Here is a 19,972-nt window from a genome sequence, read left to right as displayed (position 1 = left end):
GACAAACATCTATGATCAGTCAATCACAAATAGTCTCAGATAATGTAGAGCCTCGCACCTTTAAACCATCACTTTCCCTGACACTCCTATGGTGCTTCTCACTGCATCATTTATACATGGCATTGTCATGCAGGTGTCCGTTAGCTCTACACCTCCTTGACCTTATGGACTGCTTGACTGTATATTGCATCTGGGGGGGATGCGATGGTTCTTGCAGTGCCTGTCCCATTGTGACACCCATAGCGTGTGAGCCTGTCTTAGATGTTGTAGGCATCTATCTCATTGTCACAGCAAACTGGCAAATGACTACCCAGGGGTTTAGTGGGTATTCAAGGTGTTGAGGAATGATATGATACATTCTTCAGTGAATTAAGTGATATGTGTGTACCATCACAAGGCACACACATGAGCAATAATGCTATGGGAGTATACTCATGTGAAGATAGTTGTACCTACCTGCACATTGACTGATTGAAATTGTGGATGTATTGCCAATAGTGTGTGGCCAGCCATTGTTGCCATGGTATACCAGTATATGTCCAGGAAGGGATATGAACATGGGCATAGAAATGTGCCTCAACACAGAAACACTTGCTCTGTGGTCCAAGGATTCATTTGTTGGTGCAGGCTACTGAGTGATGTGCCAGTGTTGGAGCAGATGCAGGGCTGCCCCATACTGTCAGTGAGAAGTGGCAGGCCTCTGGAACTGACTCTGCACATGTGTGTGGTAATAGACATAGTATAGGGTGTATGTGATACACAATGAACTGGAACAAGGAAGTGCTAGTAGTCTGGACCCAGTGCATAGTCAAGCTCCCTTACATGGCCTTGGCCAATGATACAAAGGGGCTGATAGAAAAACAGGGGGTGCAGCACCAATTCCATCTATACAGTCCTTGTGGTCCTCAGTGCACCCCTTACCCCTGCCATGTGTGCGCCTAATGAGAATGAAGGCACAGCATTATGCAGGTAGGGTCCAACTGCATCAATTTATGTGTAGGTAAATGATGTACTCAGCAGGAATTGCAACAGATCATCACAACTTCTGCTGAGTACATGGGGGCCCTTCTCACACATACTGTATGCCCCCATATTATATCTGCTCTCAGCAGCCATTCAGAGTACATGAAAAATTGAAATAAGGGATTGCTCATATTACTCAGTGGCTTATACATTTGTATCCCAAACAGGTTTTGGGACCTGGAACCATACATAATGCATAGCGCAGGGCTAATTTGGTGCTTCTCATTACCGAGTTGCCCTATGAATGCTTCACAACACTTTGTAATGGTTATGCAGGGAAAATGTTACATCTGTCCAGCATCGACTTCACTTTTGTACAAATGAATTGCAGGCCTAAGGTGGCGTTGGGACTCTTCATACAGGTAGCATACGACGTGTCCTGATCGACAACCATTACATGCAGCACTCAACTGTATCTGTAACTGTCATGTGCATGCAAAATAAAGGACTTTGTATGGAAATGGGAGACCTACCAGCTGCTCCACCAATCACTATGCCTAGATGATTCAGCAGATCCTGCTCCCTTGTCATGAGATCTCCCCAGCAATGCTTGAGTTAGTGGTCGTTCCTTCCTGTCCCAAAGATCAGTTATAGGTGGTAGAGCACCTTGCCCCACCGTAGCCGCCTTGCCTCTGTGGGGTAGCCAAGAACGACATGGCCACCGAGATGCAGAATCCTGGGGAGGTAGTGCTGAAAAAGCCAGATGAATACCCCTAGCTCATGGTCCGCCATCCACGCCATCCTCCCTTTCCCAGACATACAGGACTACAAAAGCAGTTCACCCAAAACAAAAAATAAATATACCTGACACCTAACCCAACTACGCCAACAACTATACTACTTCAGACAAACTCCCCACAATATAGAGACAAAAACAGTACACTTACGATACAAAAGACAAGTTTAAAGACAAATAAAACACAACACCTACAGGACACAGAACAATAAACTACAAACACTTCAAAACTCCTACAGCACCAGTTCCACACACCCTCACACAGTCACAGACAGAAAGACTGTGAAGTGAAAGTGAACTCACTGTAGCATGTATGCAAGCAGGATGTTGTGTTTCATCACATCCTGGGTGTGTGCGTCACATTTCTAGTCATGCATATTTTTTTTTTACGCAAGACGGTCATGCGTCATTTTTCTCAGCTATAGCATGAAATTGTCTGTGGAATTGCGATAGACGCTCAGAGTTGAGGTGTCTTTTAGCTTAGGGAAATTGTATTTTATAGAGTATGCGTGAACATTTTTGAAAGATGATGATTTTTCACCATGGTGCGTTAAGAGGCGTGTGAATGTGTTATTGCCGCTCAGGACACAGGCGTCATTTTACTTATGTTGCTGTTTGGAATTGATATGTTTGTGTCATTTTTTGGGGAATTGTGTGGATTTTTGCAATGTAGGCCTTGACTGCACCCTGATTCCCTTGACATGTTACATGGGCTGTGCTACAATGTTGTATATGTGGTGTGGCTACGTGTGCATGACTGTCCAGTTATGTCATTACGGTGACATCAGTATGTTGAACCTATAGGTTTGTTTATGAGTCTGCTGTATGTGATTACTCATACCTTGTGCATATGCGCATGTGTAGCTACACTATGTTCACATACATGTTGGCACATGTGTGCTATATGTGTAAAAATGTGTATGTATACTAATTTGTGGGTGGACTACATTGTTATGTCTGAGATACAAATGTACACATACCTACAACACAATATATATGATGGCCTATGTCCAACACATGGTAAGGCATGTGACAACCATGACAATTTGGACTCAGAATATTAAGTGGACTTGAACTTCATTGACATCACATAATCCCTACCAATTTGCGTGTGCCTGTGTGTCCACTCGGTTGTGTGTTGTTGGATTTTACTTCAACTTGCTCTGCTACATGTGTGCCAATTGGTTCCCCATGCACTTATTTGCAGGGGATGTTATGTACACATGTGTTAGTGAAGGTTGGTATGTACTGTGAGTGTGTGAAGACATGTGTTGTATAATTTCTGTAACATATGACTACAGTGGTGTGTTCACAGCATGTGAAACCTCAAATACCTATCTTTCAGCATAGACACATGTTGGCATTTTACAAATGGTTGTGTAATCACATCAGTGCCACCTACATTTCCGTATGTTGGAACACATGTGGAGGTAATTTATTTCTGTTACTGATCTTGTGATACCTATGCCCTTATTTTTGTGCTAGGTTGCCTTTTGTTCAGAATCCATATAGATTCCTGAGCCATTATAGTGGAACATGTGTGCTGCGATATGTGGTATATGTGTGCATGCCTCCAACTGGGCACTCACATTTTTTAATCTCATGGTTGTTATCACTGTTACATACAATGGAATACCACTGTGTAACAGTGTTGCAGTCTGGCATAGAATCCAGCCTACTCATCGTCACCACTGTGTGAGTTTGTATGGCAACACAAACCCATGGTTGCATGTGAAGGGGCAGGTTAATGGTGCTCCAGTTTACTCAGCCCCTATTTGCACATGCATCAGGCCCCTGACAATGTCATATGTAAATGTAGCCAGAGCAGTGGCATGGGTTTATTGAGCAGGGATCTAGACTCTTCATGTTTGCTACTCAGCATAACTATGCACACTCCCATGTGTGGTCAGATAGACTAGAATATCACATTTTCCTTTGTGGTTCTTGATGTCAGCTTTCCCCCTCTCATGTACAGAGCTCAGGTGCTTGCACATGTAGGACATGTCTCATTATTTGATGTCCTCTGTTGTTTCCATGGGCAGCTTGTTTGGGCTTGTATATCTGTTGTGGCTTCAATATTGTTGTCTGTCACAGCTTCCTGTCATGGTGGCATGAGATGGCAAAATACCATGGTATGCTAGTGGCCAACATGACCGGGTCATGTTCTGACCTGATCACCCTCTCTGTACATATGTTAAATTCTGACATGTAGACATTGATGTGTTGTACAGTCAGTACTGGTCTATGGGCCTCATTATGACCCTGGCGGTACAGAACCGCCAGGGCCAACGGGGGCCGGAGCACCGCCGACAGGCCGGCGGTGCTCCCTTGAGCATTCCGACCGCGGCGGTAACGCCACGGTCGGACCGGGACAGCTGGCGGTCTCCCGCCAGTTTCCCGCTGCCCAAATGAATCCTCCAAGGCGACGCAGCATGCTGCGCCGCCTTGGGGATTCTGACACCCCCTACCGCCATCCTGTTCCTGGCGGTTCGCCCGCCAGGAACAGGATGGCGGTAGGGGGTGTCGCAGGGCCCCTGGGGGCCCCTGCAGTGCCCATGCCAATGGCATGGGCACTGCAGGGGCCCCCGTAAGAGGGCCCCGCTAGTATTTCACTGTCTGCATAGCAGACAGTGAAATACGGGACGGGTGCAGTAGCACCCGTCGCACCTTCCCACTCCGCCGGCTCGATTACGAGCCGGCTTCATCGTGGGAAGGTTGTTTTCCCCTGGGCTGGCGGGCGGCCTTTTGGCGGCCGCCCGCCAGCCCAGGGGAAAACTTGGAATACCCTCCGCGGTCTCTGGACCGCGGAGCGGTATTTTGGAGGGGGGAAGTCTGGCGGGCGGCCTCCGCCGCCCGCCAGACTTAGAATGAGGGCCAATGTGTGTCCCTTCTCCATGTATTCCTGCATTATTGCTAAGATATGTATTGTCACCTACATTGCTCCCATTCTTCAGTCTGCTTGCACTTTACACACATCTTCTACAGTAACATTGTCTGGTCATACATGGACATGATGCAACATGTGACTTGTGCAATTAGAAGATGCACATATTTCCTACTACTGGCTAATTGATAGTTACTGTTCCATTCACCAAATGTCCTCTCCACCACATTGCAAGTTTTCTTGTGCCCCTCGTTGTAGGCCCGCTCTTCCACCATTGTGGGATTGCCAACCGGGGAAATCACCCACGGCTGAATGCCATACCCTAGATGAGCTGCAAAGGTTAGAGATAATATGTGTTGGTAAGTCTTGATAGTTGTTTGGAGCATGCCATGGCAGTTGTTAGTTTTAGTTGGAGTGGTGACACAGACTTGTTTGTTGTATAGTGTATGTTCCCGTTCTTGTGAAATGGTTTCTTTGGACTTTGTTGATGGACATGACAATCTTGGGTAGTGGCGCAAGGGCCTTGGAATTTTTATGTTGATCCCAAAATGATGGTTATGATTTAGGTAAATGTGTTGTGTAGTCCATCTTTGAAGCAGTGTTCTATTGTTAGATGGAACCTACCACCTCCTTGTACTATAATGGTGTCAGATGTTGAGACACCATAGTTGCCCTACAAAGCCAGACTGTGCCGTCCATGTTACCATGTGGCACTACGCATGCAGTGTGACACTTTGTGACCCTTTGTGGCAGATGATGGTTGTGCCAGCCATCAAGTATACGAGGGTGTGTATCACACATCAGTACGATGATTTAATTTGGTGCAGTAGTATCTTCTAGCTTCCAGTAATATAATTTCTCACAAGCTCTTTCTACACTTGCACAGTGCATGCTTTGGGAGGGGGCACAGCTATTTTTCACATGGGCTCCTTAGTACGGTGCCCATAAGGTCAGATATGTCCTCTATACTCCTACCGAGTCCTACTTAGGCATCCATGATTGTTACAGTTTTTTCAAAGGCTCACCACCATGGTGGACCATTTCTAGGATATGGAATAGGCATGGTGGTGTGAGGGGGCACATGTGAGGTGGCACTGTAGTAGGTGCTGCCCCATTTCTCAAGATTCTGCCCCATGGTCTTTAACAGCAGATATTTTTGTATACCTATGTGTACGACACAATGCAGCAGAAAGGTGTATGTGCACACTATAGGTATGTCAGGTATGTGAAGATGATATGTAGTTGGTTATGGCATCACTTGGGTGCTTTTTGATTTAGGTTCTGTCAGAGGCTTGCACACCATGATATACGTGGGACTGTGCCTATGCGTGCTTTCTCAAAATGGCCATGGCCTATGCCATTGACATGCCTGGGAGCTGCTTTGTTTGGTGTTAAATGTGTGTGTTATCTCTACTTAGTTGTCAAACTATGGACACTTGTGGTGTTTTGTGAGCAGCTTCTGTATGCAAATGGGGACTTGGCTCCACCTGTCCACACGTGGTGTGCCAGTCAGGGTGTGGCCGTGTTATGTACATGTGGGTGTATGTGTTTGTGAAGTGCAATGTATACAATGTAGTGTGGCATGTTGCATATGTGTTGTTGCCTGTACAACTATATGGCCCTGCCTGTGTGTATTCAGTGTGGTGTTTGTCTTGTTTGTCCTAGATGGTTGGTGTGTTGTGTGTTATGATTGGTATAGTGGCTTACCTATGAGAAGACCATTGCCATATTGGCTATCCTGGAACCACTGGTTGATGGTGCAATGGTGAAATATGTCTACATCATGAACGCTGCTGGGATATTTAGCAAGGATGTTGGTAAAGAGCCCACGGTGGTCCACGAAGGCCTGCACATTGATAGAATGTGTTGGCTTGTGGTTCCTATATAGTTGTTCCATTGCTGCAGGTGGCACCAGTTGCAAATTAGTGCAGACCATTGCACCCAGCACATGTGGAAACCCAGCAATTTGATGGAAACCTTGCTTAGTCTCCTGCTGCAGATGCTGGGTGTTTGGGAAGCAGATGTGGTGGGGTGTGAGGTGTAGGATGGCATCCAGCACCTAAGTTAGAAGTACCGGAAAGGATGACTGGCATATACCAGCCACTTTTGTACCCGTTATCTGGAATGATCCAGACACCAGCATATGGAGGGCAGCAAGGAGTTTGGTCATGGGTGGAATGTTAGTGGGAGTTTGCACCCTTGATGTGATATGTGGCGCAATATGGTGCAGCAGGTGTACACTGGACTCCAAGTTGAATCTGTACATCCGGATCACATCTTGTTCCTTCAGTCCAAGGATGGTTGTGCGCTGTCTAAAGATCCTCTCCCTCGTTCTGTGCTGCCTTTGTGACTGCTGTTGTGCTGTTTGGGGTTGCTGCGGTGGTGGTGGAGGAAGCTGCTGTCTTCGCTGACGTCTGTGGCGTATGCCAAGCAGGAGCAGCACCACTTCCATGTTCTCCTGGAGGTTTCCAAAGCCCCTTCTGTGTGTTTTCCTTGAGTGGTGGTGTGTGGGCCTCTTTTTAACACCTGGTCCGACCAGTCGTTAAAATTTTACTCTAATCAGACTTAGCACAATTTTTTAAGTCCACTTCCTTGGTTAGCATTGTTTTTGCGTCAGTCGGTAAATATGACGCTAGAGGGCTAGTGTCATTTTTTGGAAGGGAACGCCTACTTTGCATCTCATTGTCGCAATGAGATGCAAGGTGATTTGGCACACCTTTAAAAAGGTGCTAACTCCTAAATTTTGATGCTAGATGGGTCTAGCGTTGCATCATAAATCTGGAGTTATTTTTGCATCACTTTAGCATTAACAAATGACACTAAGGCGGCTCAAATATTTCATAAATATGGGCCTTTCTGTGGCTTTGAAAAGCCTCATTGATATGAAGTAAGGCTTGCAAGGGAGGGGATCCGTGGGAGTTTTCCCATGCAACATCCATGGATTTTGACACATTCCTAGATTTACAAGAACCTGTGCCAAAACACCCAGGGGACATGCAACAAAGAGAAATAGCTTCATTTATCCTCATGTTTTCCTCTTTCTACACATGCTGCATTCTGCAGCACACATAGAAACAGGTAAAGCATCCCAGTATTGTTTTTGTGCTGGATGGTGCCTCTTCTTGCACAAAAACACCCTGCCAACAATGCAGACACCCTTGCACCATGGTGCAATGGTGCTTGTGTTGGAGCTAGGAACCAAAACAGATCCAGCACAGGTGAAAGAGACAGGAATGTACTGTATTTCATAGATACAGCTCTTCCTGACCTTTCCTTTTGACACAGGTCAGTACAGCAAGATTACTTGATGAGCTTCCCTGTGCCAAACTCTCATAAATTGGGCCCTTAGTGCTGACTAAATGTTGGTAAATTAAAAAATATTCTAGCCTCTGTGTGAAGCAGAATCTTTGTGAAATGCCAGTATACTGTCTAGCAGAAGCAAATTCTCTCTACCATGTGTTGATTAGGCATTAGTCATACTTAAAATGAATTATGAGTACTATAGTTTTAGTTTTCTGCTGTTTTTGTTCCAGTTATGAGGCAAGAATAGGAAACCAAAAAAACAAACAAATATAAAAATTGAATAGAAATAAACTTCTCTTCCTAAGTCCCTATTGCAGCCTCTTCCCATGGCCTCAAAACACTAACCCCACCCTTAACTTCCTTCGCCCTTCACAGCCAAAATGAGGGCAGTGCTTGTTTTTACCTGCATGCTTCAAAATCCATTTATGGTGTCATGGAATTGCATCTATTGCACTTGCTAGATTGGGGGATGGCAACCTAATCAACCCCCAAACTTGCAACATAACAAAATAAAATAAATACCTCCCATTCAAAGATTAAGGGGGTGATTCTAACATTGGCGGGCGGTGGAGGCCGCCCGCCAATGTTCCCCCTCCAAAATACCGCTCCGCGGTCAAAAGACCACTGAGGGTATTTTGGGATTTGCCCTGGGCTGGCGGGCGGCCGCCAAAAGGCCGCCCGCCGGCCCAGGGCAAATCGACCTTCCCACGAGTACGCCGGCTCCGAATGGAGCCGGCGTAGTGGGAAGGTGCGACGGGTGCAGTTGCACCCGTCGCGTATTTCAGTGTCTGCTTTGCAGACACTGAAATACTTTGCGGGGCCCTCTTACGGGGGCCCCTGCAGTGCCCATGCCATGGGCATGGGCATGGGCACTGCAGGGGCCCCCAGGGCCCCCGCGACACCCCCTACCGCCATCCTGTTCCTGGCGGGCGAACCGCCAGGAACAGGATGGCGGTAGGGGGTGTCAGAATCCCCAAGGCGGCGCAGCATGCTGCGCCGCCTTGGAGGATTCTGACGGGCAGCGGAAAACCGGCGGGAGACCGCCGGTTTTCCTGCACTGACCGCGGCCAAAGCGCCGCGGTCAGAATGCCCTGCGGGGCACCGCCGGCCTGTCGGCGGTGCTCCCGCCGACCCTGGCCCCGGCGGTCTAAGACCGCCGGGGTCAGAATCACCCCCTAAGTGACATATATATCAAATCGTCATACAATGCAGCAAGCAACCTTGCTGCTCTGAGCTGCGCTGCGTGAAAGATCAGAGTGGCACACTTTTATCAAGGATTAAAGGATGACTTAAAATATGTTTTAGCACAGATTGATTCACAATCAACGATCTGTGCAGAGTTGATCAATCTTATTCTCAGGCTAAAATATAGGCTTAATGAAGAAAAAGGAGAAAGAAAATGAGGAGATATGGGAGAAAACCCCAGTTTGCTCCTCTGAAGCCTCTACTCCTCTGGTGCACAGCCTGGCTCACAACCCTTGGAGATACAGAGCATTCAAGCTCAACTCTGAAAATAAGAAAAATATTCGAAGGTCGTTATTCTCAGTACTCCAGGGGAGGGGAATACATTTAAATGTTATTTTTGTAGTGTTAGCTACTCAGCAACAGGTTCCAGTTAAGGCCATGATAGGTTCAGGAGCCATGGGTAACTTTGTGGATGCACAATTAGCAGACAAACAACACATACTGATGCAACAAAAAACAGCATCACACTATGCTGTCTGTATGACCACTCTCCCCCATACATTGTTGCTTCAGATTTGTTATCATAGTAAGGAAAGAATACATTAAATGTGCAGTTCAACAGAATAGATGCACCTCAATGCATATTTATCCTAGGGGTGCTTTGGTTGGCATCACATAACCAAACCATATTTAACACAAAATGTATGGTCTCATTTGCCTCTATCGTTTGTATGCAACATTGCTTAGTGCAAAACTGTCAAACCCATTGTTCCACTGAAGGCATATTTGGACATTGATGCTGCTCCTTCTTGCCCAGTTTGTAATCTGAGAAGGTTGAATATCCACTCCAGAGAACACAAGGAGAAGGGAAATTGAGAAAGACACACATCACTGCGTATGACACTCTCTTGGACCTGCTAAGAATTTGTTTCATGCATTCAAGTCCTGTAGAGAACAAACAAACAACATTTACTATAAAGTCTTTTGAACTGAACTATCTCACATTATCTAAAGTGCTGTGTATGAAAAACCCTTTAAAGTGTTATAACATTTAGCAACTGTGTGTGCTAGTGAATACAAGTATTTGCCTGCAACATTTATTATGAAATGTTAGCTGGTAGAACATGCATTTGTTGTACCGTTATCTAATTTTTTTGCTCAACTGTATTGCTGTGTTTTGGACTCTGCACCCTGGGGCACTGCTGACCAATACCCAGTTCATGTGCTCCCACCAAAAAAACAAATACAAAGAAGCTAATCCCTGATTGGTTTGTTTAACATTTATATAAAGCCATAATATATGGTGAGGAAAATACATCTGTGGCATAGAAAGTTAAAATTTCACCTTTGGACAGCAACACTTATTGTGCTAGCTACTTGTGTGTCAAGGAAAATATGGCTTCAGAGCGACTATTGTAGCCTTATTGCTGAAGTTTGAACCTGCAGCCTGAACTGTCAAAATAACCCCTTTGACAGGGAAAAAAAGCTTCCTTTTATTTATCAATAGGCCTTTTAGCCCACGAGATAGAGTGCATAATATGTATTAACAATGTGACATGTAGAAATATTAATGTCACCATGTCTCTTGAGTGACAGGTGGCAAAAAGATATTTTCACTGTGGAAAATCTAGAGTGTCCTTTGAGAAAACTAGAGTACAAATTAAAACATTAATACTGTATCTCAGGCTTGAGAGAAGCTCGGAAAATATTGTAACAACTCATTTTAAGATTTATCAAACGTGTCATTCAAAGGGAACATTGAATTTCTAATAAATATTTAGAAATATTTTGAAAAAGCAATTTTAAAAAGTCACCTGCCTGCTTGAAGCTTGTAGAGACTCATTCATATTATCTCCCCATCAGCTGTGAATGAAGTGCTTGACCTTAATGAAATGTAAAAACTGCTTCCATAACAGGGGTAATGGCCTAGGCGTTGGTAAGTTTTTTCTCCCCCTGGCAGGAAGATAAGTTTGTCTGGGCCTCAAAACTTCAAAGGATTTATCCTGTCACATGTAAATGCCAGGTGACATCAAGAAAGGCCCAGAAGTTGTCCCTATAGTCTGGGAGGCATCTACCCCAGTGGGAAGAAAGTACCCTAGAACTAGTTTTAAGTGACCCAGAGAAGGGGACCAATCATTGCCTTGGTAATGCCTCTGGGTGGCGCCCATACTCTGCACAAGGGGAAAAGGGTTTCCCCATCATTGATTTAGGGAATAAGGTGCACTGTGGGATTGTTCATGATTGGGCAAGCAGGAACAGCTGTCAAAGTAGGTAGGCCTGCCCTTGGGAAACTGTTATCCCATTGGTTAAGGTAGAGTCATGAGTCACCCCTACCCATTATGTGGTGCCAAGCAAATGTCTGGCACCCCAACACACCATCCTCAGAACACTTTCTGGACCTATGGAAGTACAGAAGAAGGACTGCACCCACTTTATGAGACCTGTGAGGCGGCATAAATGACTGGCTGACCTCCTCTATGGCTACATGGACACAACAAGTTACAAAGGCCTTTTTCCTGAAGTGTCTAGCTGACCAGTAGTAACTGGATGTAGACTAAACTCATCTGTTGGCTTCCACCGGATACCCTGTGAGTCTGTAAATGCCTTGTCAGAGGTACTGAAGGCCTTCAGAAGTGTATTTCTGTGGCTGTTCGAGCAGCAGAAAAATGTTTGGAATCTTTTGAAAATGTTTCCTTCAAAGCTACAGAGCCTAAGCAGGGCCAGCTAGAAAAAGTATCTCTCCCGGGGTTCCACAGCTCCAGATTGGATTTCAGCTTTCTAACAGTCAAAGGTCCCGACATCTCCATATAAATGACTGTTTGAACCAACGTGCTTCAGGTACCCAGCAATTTAGAAACTTTTTTAAATGGTTTGACTTGCAGCCTTTTACCAGGAGGAGTCTACATGGTATACCAAATCCAGGCAGTCAGCCTGAAATGGCACCGTGGTCCTGGTCTATCCTGACCATAGATTAGCATTGGCGCATTCCTTTGTCTTGGCATCGATGCCTATTACAATTTTAATAATTCATATCATGGGTTCCCCTTATTTGATTTTATTTTTTTTGCCTTCCATTTTTCCCTTTTCATAAATCAGAGTGGGGATTTAATTGTGTTGTGTCTTTGACTTTTTAACTTTTTAGGTACTTCTAAATGCGTTACACACTTTTTCTAAATCAAGCCTGACTACATTTGTTGCTGCAACCAGGGGTAGACCACAGGTTTAAAATATTGAAAGCCATGAATGTAGCTACTAGCTTTCCGACCTTTTTACTTGTGGTGGACTACTACCTACACCATTCAATAATTCACTTTCTTAGAATAGTCTAAAATTATTCTCTTGTGCTGTGTGATTATATATGCGTGCAACACCTAATTCCTCAATTACCTTGAATGATACTGAATGAAGTTTACAATAAGTTCAGAAAAACAAATCAAATTATGTAGTTCAAAGTCTTTACTGTCAATGGGAGATTGACACTCTGCAGATTTATTCTATATCTTTAGTTCAACAGAATAAGTCATGAAACAATAGGATCTTCAAAGAAATATACATGCCCATACAAAGAAGATGGCAGCACTCAAACAACAATCAGTTCCAATGAACAAATTCAGCTGAAACTACTAAGAGGATTTGCCAGAAAAGATTGTAACAGAATTCCGTCTTCAAACTGAGAGAGGCATGAGCAGAGGAAAAACAGCCATTGAGAAGCAAGGTAATCCAGGATTGGCAAAAGAAGCCCCTGAAAACATTATTAGTGTTCAAAGATGGCAATCACATTCTGATTCATTCATGTTACTTCTTGTTTGGAAAGTGCCTCTCACTATGTAAATGCCATTTTGGCTGGGGAAGATACACCAGACACTCACCAATTTGGCTTCCATCTAGAAAGTATAAAACTTTACCTAAAACTGCTTTTAATATTAAAACTGTGAAATCAATATTCAAGGAAAAACATTCTGATTAACTAAATTTAAGGAACAATTCACATACTTAATTTTTATGTCCATCTACCTTGATTGTCCCCGGTGACAAATCCACTTCTACCACAATTAATGCATATTGTATTGATGTTCCTGAAAAAAATGTTTAAAAAGATTGTACTTCTAGTCCTATGCACTGTCTGATGCAAGTATGTATCATTGCTAGAGAAGCCATAGAGGGCATTGCACTACTTGACAGTTACTCCACCTTTCTGAAGTTTTTAGTGAAAACAAAGCTGAGATTCTGCCAACTCGTGGACAGGATGACTGCCAAATAGACCTACTCCGGGGATACGACATTCCCAAATGTAGGAGCTATTACCTCAGGGACCCTAAAAACTGTTATTGTTGGGCCTACCCGGGCTAGTATATACCCAATGGGGTTATTGGACATTTCACACACCGGCTGTTTCTCCTTTTTTCGTCAAAAGAAAATGGGAAAGTGCATCCTTGTATCCATTATCATGCACTTTAAAGATTGAGGTGAAGAATAATTACCCATTCTTATTGATCTCTACCTATTGATTTAGCCCAGGTAAAAAAAAAAACTACCATTACCATAATGTTAGACCTACACAAGTCTTATCATTTGCTATAGGTTCAGCAAGGAGACGAGTGGAAACTGTATCCAAGATTAGAGTATCATGTGGTATTGTTCACTTTGTGCATTGTTCCTGGGGAATCCCAATACATTATCAATGCTTTCTTTTGCAGCTTCCTGGATTGTTTATTACATTTTTATAGTCTACATAGTTGGTATTCTATTCTATTTATCTGACAAGATCTATGATATTCAGCATGTGTCCACTATTCTGCTAGCTTTGATAAAACATATTTTTGTTGCACCTCACCAAAGGAGTTTTGGTGAATGACTCGTATCCCCACTATTATCCCAATATAGATCCCAAGATCCAAGTAGTAATAGAATGGCCAGTTCCTAAAACAATAAGAGATGCACAATATATCCTGGGTTTCGCCGTCTTTTTCTAACATTTCAGTGGCTACTGTTTTCTCACATAATTGCAATTATTAAGCAGTTCTTTTATAAAAAATGTTTTTTTGTTGATTTAGAAACAGAAGATACTTTTCAGGTTCTAAAAATGTGCACATTGAACCTGAAAATTACCATTAATATGAAGGTCAATGCCTCTAATGTAGCAGTTGGTGTGATGTTGTAGAAAAGAATTGGGAAAAAAATGAGAAAAACATTCAGCAACATATGTGTCACAGAAATCAAACACAGCAGAAATTACCTATCGTTGAGAACAAAGTGTTAGCTATTAAGGAGCAATAGGAGCCTAGGTGCAAAACCGCCAATATCAACATTTACAGATTGTTTATGCACTTTGCTTGTTTGTTTTCACCTAGAGATTAAAGATAAATGTTGCCCGTCACTAAATATTATTTTCTTGTTACATATCATCTAGGTGCAAAGAATCAAGTGGCAAATGGCTTAACATACGAAACTACTAAAACAAAGAAACCATCTCAGCTCAAGCAATCATCAATGCACAACGGGTGTTAACAACTGATGTTTGATACAGAGTGCATTAACTCTTGCTTACTTGCCAACTAAACAGGAAGTATAGGGTGATGCTTTGAAATGGAGGAATCTGCTTTTTGTGATTTCACCAAATTCCTTGATTATTATATTGTATTGTTTTTTCAGATTCAAAAAAGCCTCACTGAGCTCCCAAACAAAATACATTAACACACAATTCATTGTCATTTTGGAGAATACAATATGTCATTAAAATCCTGAAGAACAAAGTGAAATATGAGTCAAACAATAGTAGAAATTATGGGAAAGGAACAAGGAGAGGGAAATATACAAGTATGGCCAATAGTTCCAAACAGCTCTAATTGAAGATCCTCCAAAACTATAAGAAAGTGTATAGTCCAAAACTTTTACAATAAGATTCTAAACGCACATAGATATTTAAGGAATACAATTTGGGGGTCATTTTGAGTTTGGCGGGCAGAAACGCCTGTGTGTCAAACTCCCGTGGTCAGGTTGCCACCAGTGCGGCTGCCTTCCTGTGGGCCGCATGACAAGTTCCCCAAAGGGTCAGCGGGCGGAAGCGGTATTTCTGCCCGCTGGCCCAGTGGGGAACAGCTCATAGCATTGATGCCGGTGGAAATTGTAGTGCATAGGGTGCAACAGCACTCTTGATGGGGCTGTCCATGGGGGCCCCTGTACTACCCATGCCTTGCACCCCATCTCCGCCAGCTTTTACATAACAGTGCTACTGCCATGTAAAAGCTGGCAGAGAGGGGGGTTGTAATCCCCAGGGCGGTGCTGCATGCAGCACTGCCCTGGTGGATTAGGACCACTGGCACCACTAGTCCCTCCTGTGGAGGGAAAATGGCAGTGCCGGTGGTCCGACCATGGCGCTTTCACCATGGTCATAATGTGGCAGTCTGCTCACCGCCAAAACGTGTCATAACGAGGCCCTGTGTGTTTAAGTCAGCTTGGAGTTTCCCAGAAATGTACTCTACTTATTTCTTTTTTATTTTGCTTAATGCTGTTATCTGTAAGAGGTAACAAAAATAATTCATTTTTACTGTTATAACCAATAGATGGCATAAAGGCTCTGTCCAATGTACAATGAGAACAGTGTACCACTAAGTTTTATATGAAATTGTAGATTAACATTCCCAGTTCACTGTAGTCTGTTTAAAGGCTCCAGCAATTAATAAATCTAACAATTTTTGTTTTTACAAAACACTGGAGCATCATTAACATCACTCAAACTACCAAGACAAAGGTAGGCAGTCCAAAAGGATAATGTGTATTGAATACTGTGTTGTTTTGATTCCATACTCATCCAAAAGGAAAGAGTGTGAGGGCTAGTAAATGACATATACATAAGATCTCTTGTAGGGAAATCATAGGAGAAACAATTGCCATTCTTCTCTTTGGAAAGTTTTGTGAAGATGGAAGGCATAATATATAATCATTTATAGATAAAGGGCAATGTCTGTGTTGTGTTTACTGCTTTGGAAGTTTTATACAATTTCTCTCAATTTTTTTCTCCAAAAGATAGTAGGCCATATATAACCCAAATTTGCCTCCTAAGTAGTTTCACTTTAGACTTTTCTCTCAAAGAGCCAACAGGCAAAGTGGAAGAGGACCGAGGGGCATATTTATACTCGGTTTGCGCCGAATTTGCGTTGTTTTTTTTTACGCAAATTCGACGCAAAACTAACTCCATATTTATACTTTGGCGTTAGACGCGTCTAGCGCCAAAGTTCATGGAGTTAGCGTAATTTTTTTGCATGAACACCTTCCTTGCGTTAATGATATGCAAGGTAGGCGTTCCCGTCTTAAAAAATGACTCCGAAGCATAAGCGTCGTTTTTATACTCCCTGGCAAAAATGACGCCCGGGAGTGGGCGTGTCTAAAAAACCCGCATTAGCGCCGGATTTTAGCACCTCGGTCAGGGCAGGCGTTAAGGGACCTGTGGGCTCAGAATGAGCCCATAGGTGCCCTCCCCTGCCCCCAGGGACACCCCCTGCCACCCTTGCCCACCCCAGGAGGACACCCAAGGATGGAGGGACCCACCCCAGGGACATTAAGGTAAGTCCAGGTAAGTTTAAAAAAAAAAAAAAATTGTGGCATAGGGGGGGCTGATTTGTGCCCCCCTACATGCCACTATGCCCAATGACCATGCCCAGGGGACAGAAGTCCCCTGGGCATGGCCATTGGGCAAGGGGGCATGACTCCTGTCTTTGCTAAGACAGGAGTCATTTCAATGGGGGATGGGCGTCGTAAAAAAATGGCGCAAATCGGGTGTTGGCGATTTTTTTGCCTCAGCCTGACTTGCACCATTTGTGGACGCCCATACGCCATTTTCCCCCTACGCCGGCGCTGCCTGGTGTACGTCGTTTTTTTTAACGCACACCAGACAGCGCCGGCGGCTAACGCCGGCTAACGTCATTAAATAAATACGGCGCCCGCATGGCGCTTCAGAATGGCGTTAGCCGGCGCTAATTTTTTTGGTGCAAAACTGCGTTAGCGCAGTTTGGCGTCAAAAAGTATAAATATGGCCCCTAGTCTCTGAAGAATAAAAAACATTTAACAATGTATTTATGAGAAGGGTAAAGAGAGATAGGAAGGTGTTTAAACAATGAGAGTGGTTAATTATCCATAAACAAATCAGAAGCTCTAATTATGCCTGTGTTTCTCCAGGACTGAAAGAATAAGGTTTAGTTTTTATACACAATTAATTTATTATACCACAAAGGAGAAAGCAGGAACTCATCCTGGGAAATGACCTCAGGGCAAGGGCTCAGCTTTTATAAACTGCAAGTATGTTGAAAAAGTGCACAGGTCATGAAATATGAAGGGGAATAGAAAGAGGTAACCTCCTTAGGAGTAAAGGGGAGAAGAAGTGACCTTTCCATTTCCAGCTATAATGGGGAAAAAGAGGATACATTTGTTTTTAATTAGAAAGCTGTCTGTCATAAACAAAAAGCATGATGATATCTACATAAAATCAGGAAAAAGTACTACACCTACCATCTTAGATCTTTTGAGTTGTTTAAAGAACAACATTCTCAGTTTTCTGTGCTTCCATAAAAAATAAGAACGAAGAGCAGCAGCTTTTTTGGGTGAAAAAGGGTGAAAATGTGCACAGTTATCATGGATAAGATACATGATAACATTAGAAAAATCATCATTTTAATCAAATTTAAGCATCCCCACCTGAATAAAAACAGGATTAAAAACACGGGGTTTCCTGGAACTTAATATTGTTTTGATTTTACTCAGGCTTTCTTTTAAGTCAATGTGCACTGTTAAGAGATAGTGTTAGTGAACCAGATACCTATATATTTGATTTTAGAGAAGTTCCAAAGAAACCTGGAAGACACAAAAGACACAGTGGAAGATTGGAGACAATACTTGTTAGGTGGAGGAATCTCAGGCTTATCAAGATTTATAGCCTGAAACTAAAGAAAAATTGAATATTTCTGTCAAAATAGTAGACATAGTACAGTCCATGTTTGAGATGAAAAAAGAATATCATCAGCGTAAGCTGCAAGTTTCAAGTGCTTATCCCCAAATTGATGGATTGTGATGAATACAAGAAAGAAAAGGTTCCAATGCTTAAATGAATAATAAGGGTGATAAAGGATGCCTTTGACTGACTGTTCAGTGTAAAGTAAAGTAGGCAGAAGCTTGTTCATTAACCAGCATTTAGGCTCTGGGGGAAGTGTTCTATAAAGAAATTAAGGAGATCAGATTAGGAACAAAACCAAGTCACCCTAAAGACTGGATCAAAAACTCCCAGTTAACAGTTAACCCTGTCAAATGCTTTCTCAGAACCAATAGTTATTGCCCCATAGGGTATTGAATAGATGAGGCTCTATTTAGCACATTAAAAAATAAGCAAGTATTATCCAAGGCTAACTGTTCTGTAATGAATCCCACCTGTTCTTTATTAGTTAACTTTGTTAAAAGAGGGTCTAACCATGAAGTTAAGACTTTAGCGTTTATGTTGTAATCAACATTGACACAGGATATAAAATGATAATTCTTACATAAATGGTGGTCTTTACTGTCTGGTATACACAGAGAAGCCTCTTGAAATGTATTTGTTTGCATACTAGAAGTAGACAGTAATGCCATTCCCTTAACATTCTAAATAACAGTGTAGTGAAAAAGTGAAGAAAAAAATCCAAAATGTAAGTCCTTCTAGATCCGGGAGCATACCCATTTTAAAAAGAGAGAGGCTACCCTCTGGTCTTGGAGTAGACTATAAATAAGACATAATAGGTGACTCCTGGGGGATGGTTTCTGTTGTATAAAGATAAATATAAAATGTTATAAATTCTTGCAAAATATCAGCAACTTTAAATAATGAAACACCATCAGCATTACATATAGAAGCAATGTGAGGACATTGTTTCTTGGCCTTTAGGTAATTAGCCAATAAATTCCTAGCTTTGTTATGGCCCCCTTAAAATCTAACATTGCTTTTAAGTAAGATAGAGGAGCTTAGGTCATAGAGATCTCATTAAATTAAAACGTTCTATTTGATAATTGTTTTAGTTTGATTTCTGTCTTAGATGCATAAAATTCATTCTCTAGCTTCTTTATAGAGGAGAACAACGCTTGTGATCTCTTTTTCTCATGCTTGATGTTTCCGGGAAGCATACTATATGATAAAGCCCTTTGCAGTTGCCTTAAAAGTATCCCACAAAAGCTGTGGAGACATTTCAGAAGTGACATTACTTTAAAAAGATTAGAGATAAATGAGAGGAATGAAGAGCAAAATTGAGGATCTTGAAAAAGAGAGTTATTAAATCTCCATCTGTTGGGCTGCAAATTAGGAGACATCAAATCAAAATCTCTTATCAAGGGAACATGATCAACAAGTACCATAGGGCCAATAACAATGGAGGTAAGGCATTATGATTGAGATTTGCTCAAAAAAATCTGATCAAGCCTAGTCAGTTGCCCAAGTGCAAGAGAGTAAAATGTGTGGTCTTTGGAAGTAGGGTGATAATCCCTCCATGAAAGTTCCTTGTGAGATAGCAGATAAAAACAGTTTATACATTTTGATCAGAACGAATCTAATGGAGGATTGACAATTGAGTATTTGACCAATAATGTGGTAAAACTGTCACTATTTCCATGAGACTCCTTCTGCTCAAGGCAGAGGAAACTACAACAGAGAATGGAGAATAACCAGTGAAATAAGAACCTGAATTACAAATTCCCCATAAATTCCCTTCTTCTATGGAATCTAGTACTAGCTACTTATGAATGATAGAGAATTCAAATCAAAGCAAAATAGTATAAATATATTTTAATTAGTGTTACAAAAAAAATAGGGAACAAAAAAAGAATAT

This window comes from Pleurodeles waltl, chromosome 12, assembly GCF_031143425.1.
Source record: "Pleurodeles waltl isolate 20211129_DDA chromosome 12, aPleWal1.hap1.20221129, whole genome shotgun sequence".
Taxonomy (NCBI): domain Eukaryota; kingdom Metazoa; phylum Chordata; class Amphibia; order Caudata; family Salamandridae; genus Pleurodeles; species Pleurodeles waltl.
This window is presented reverse-complemented; position numbering follows the sequence as displayed.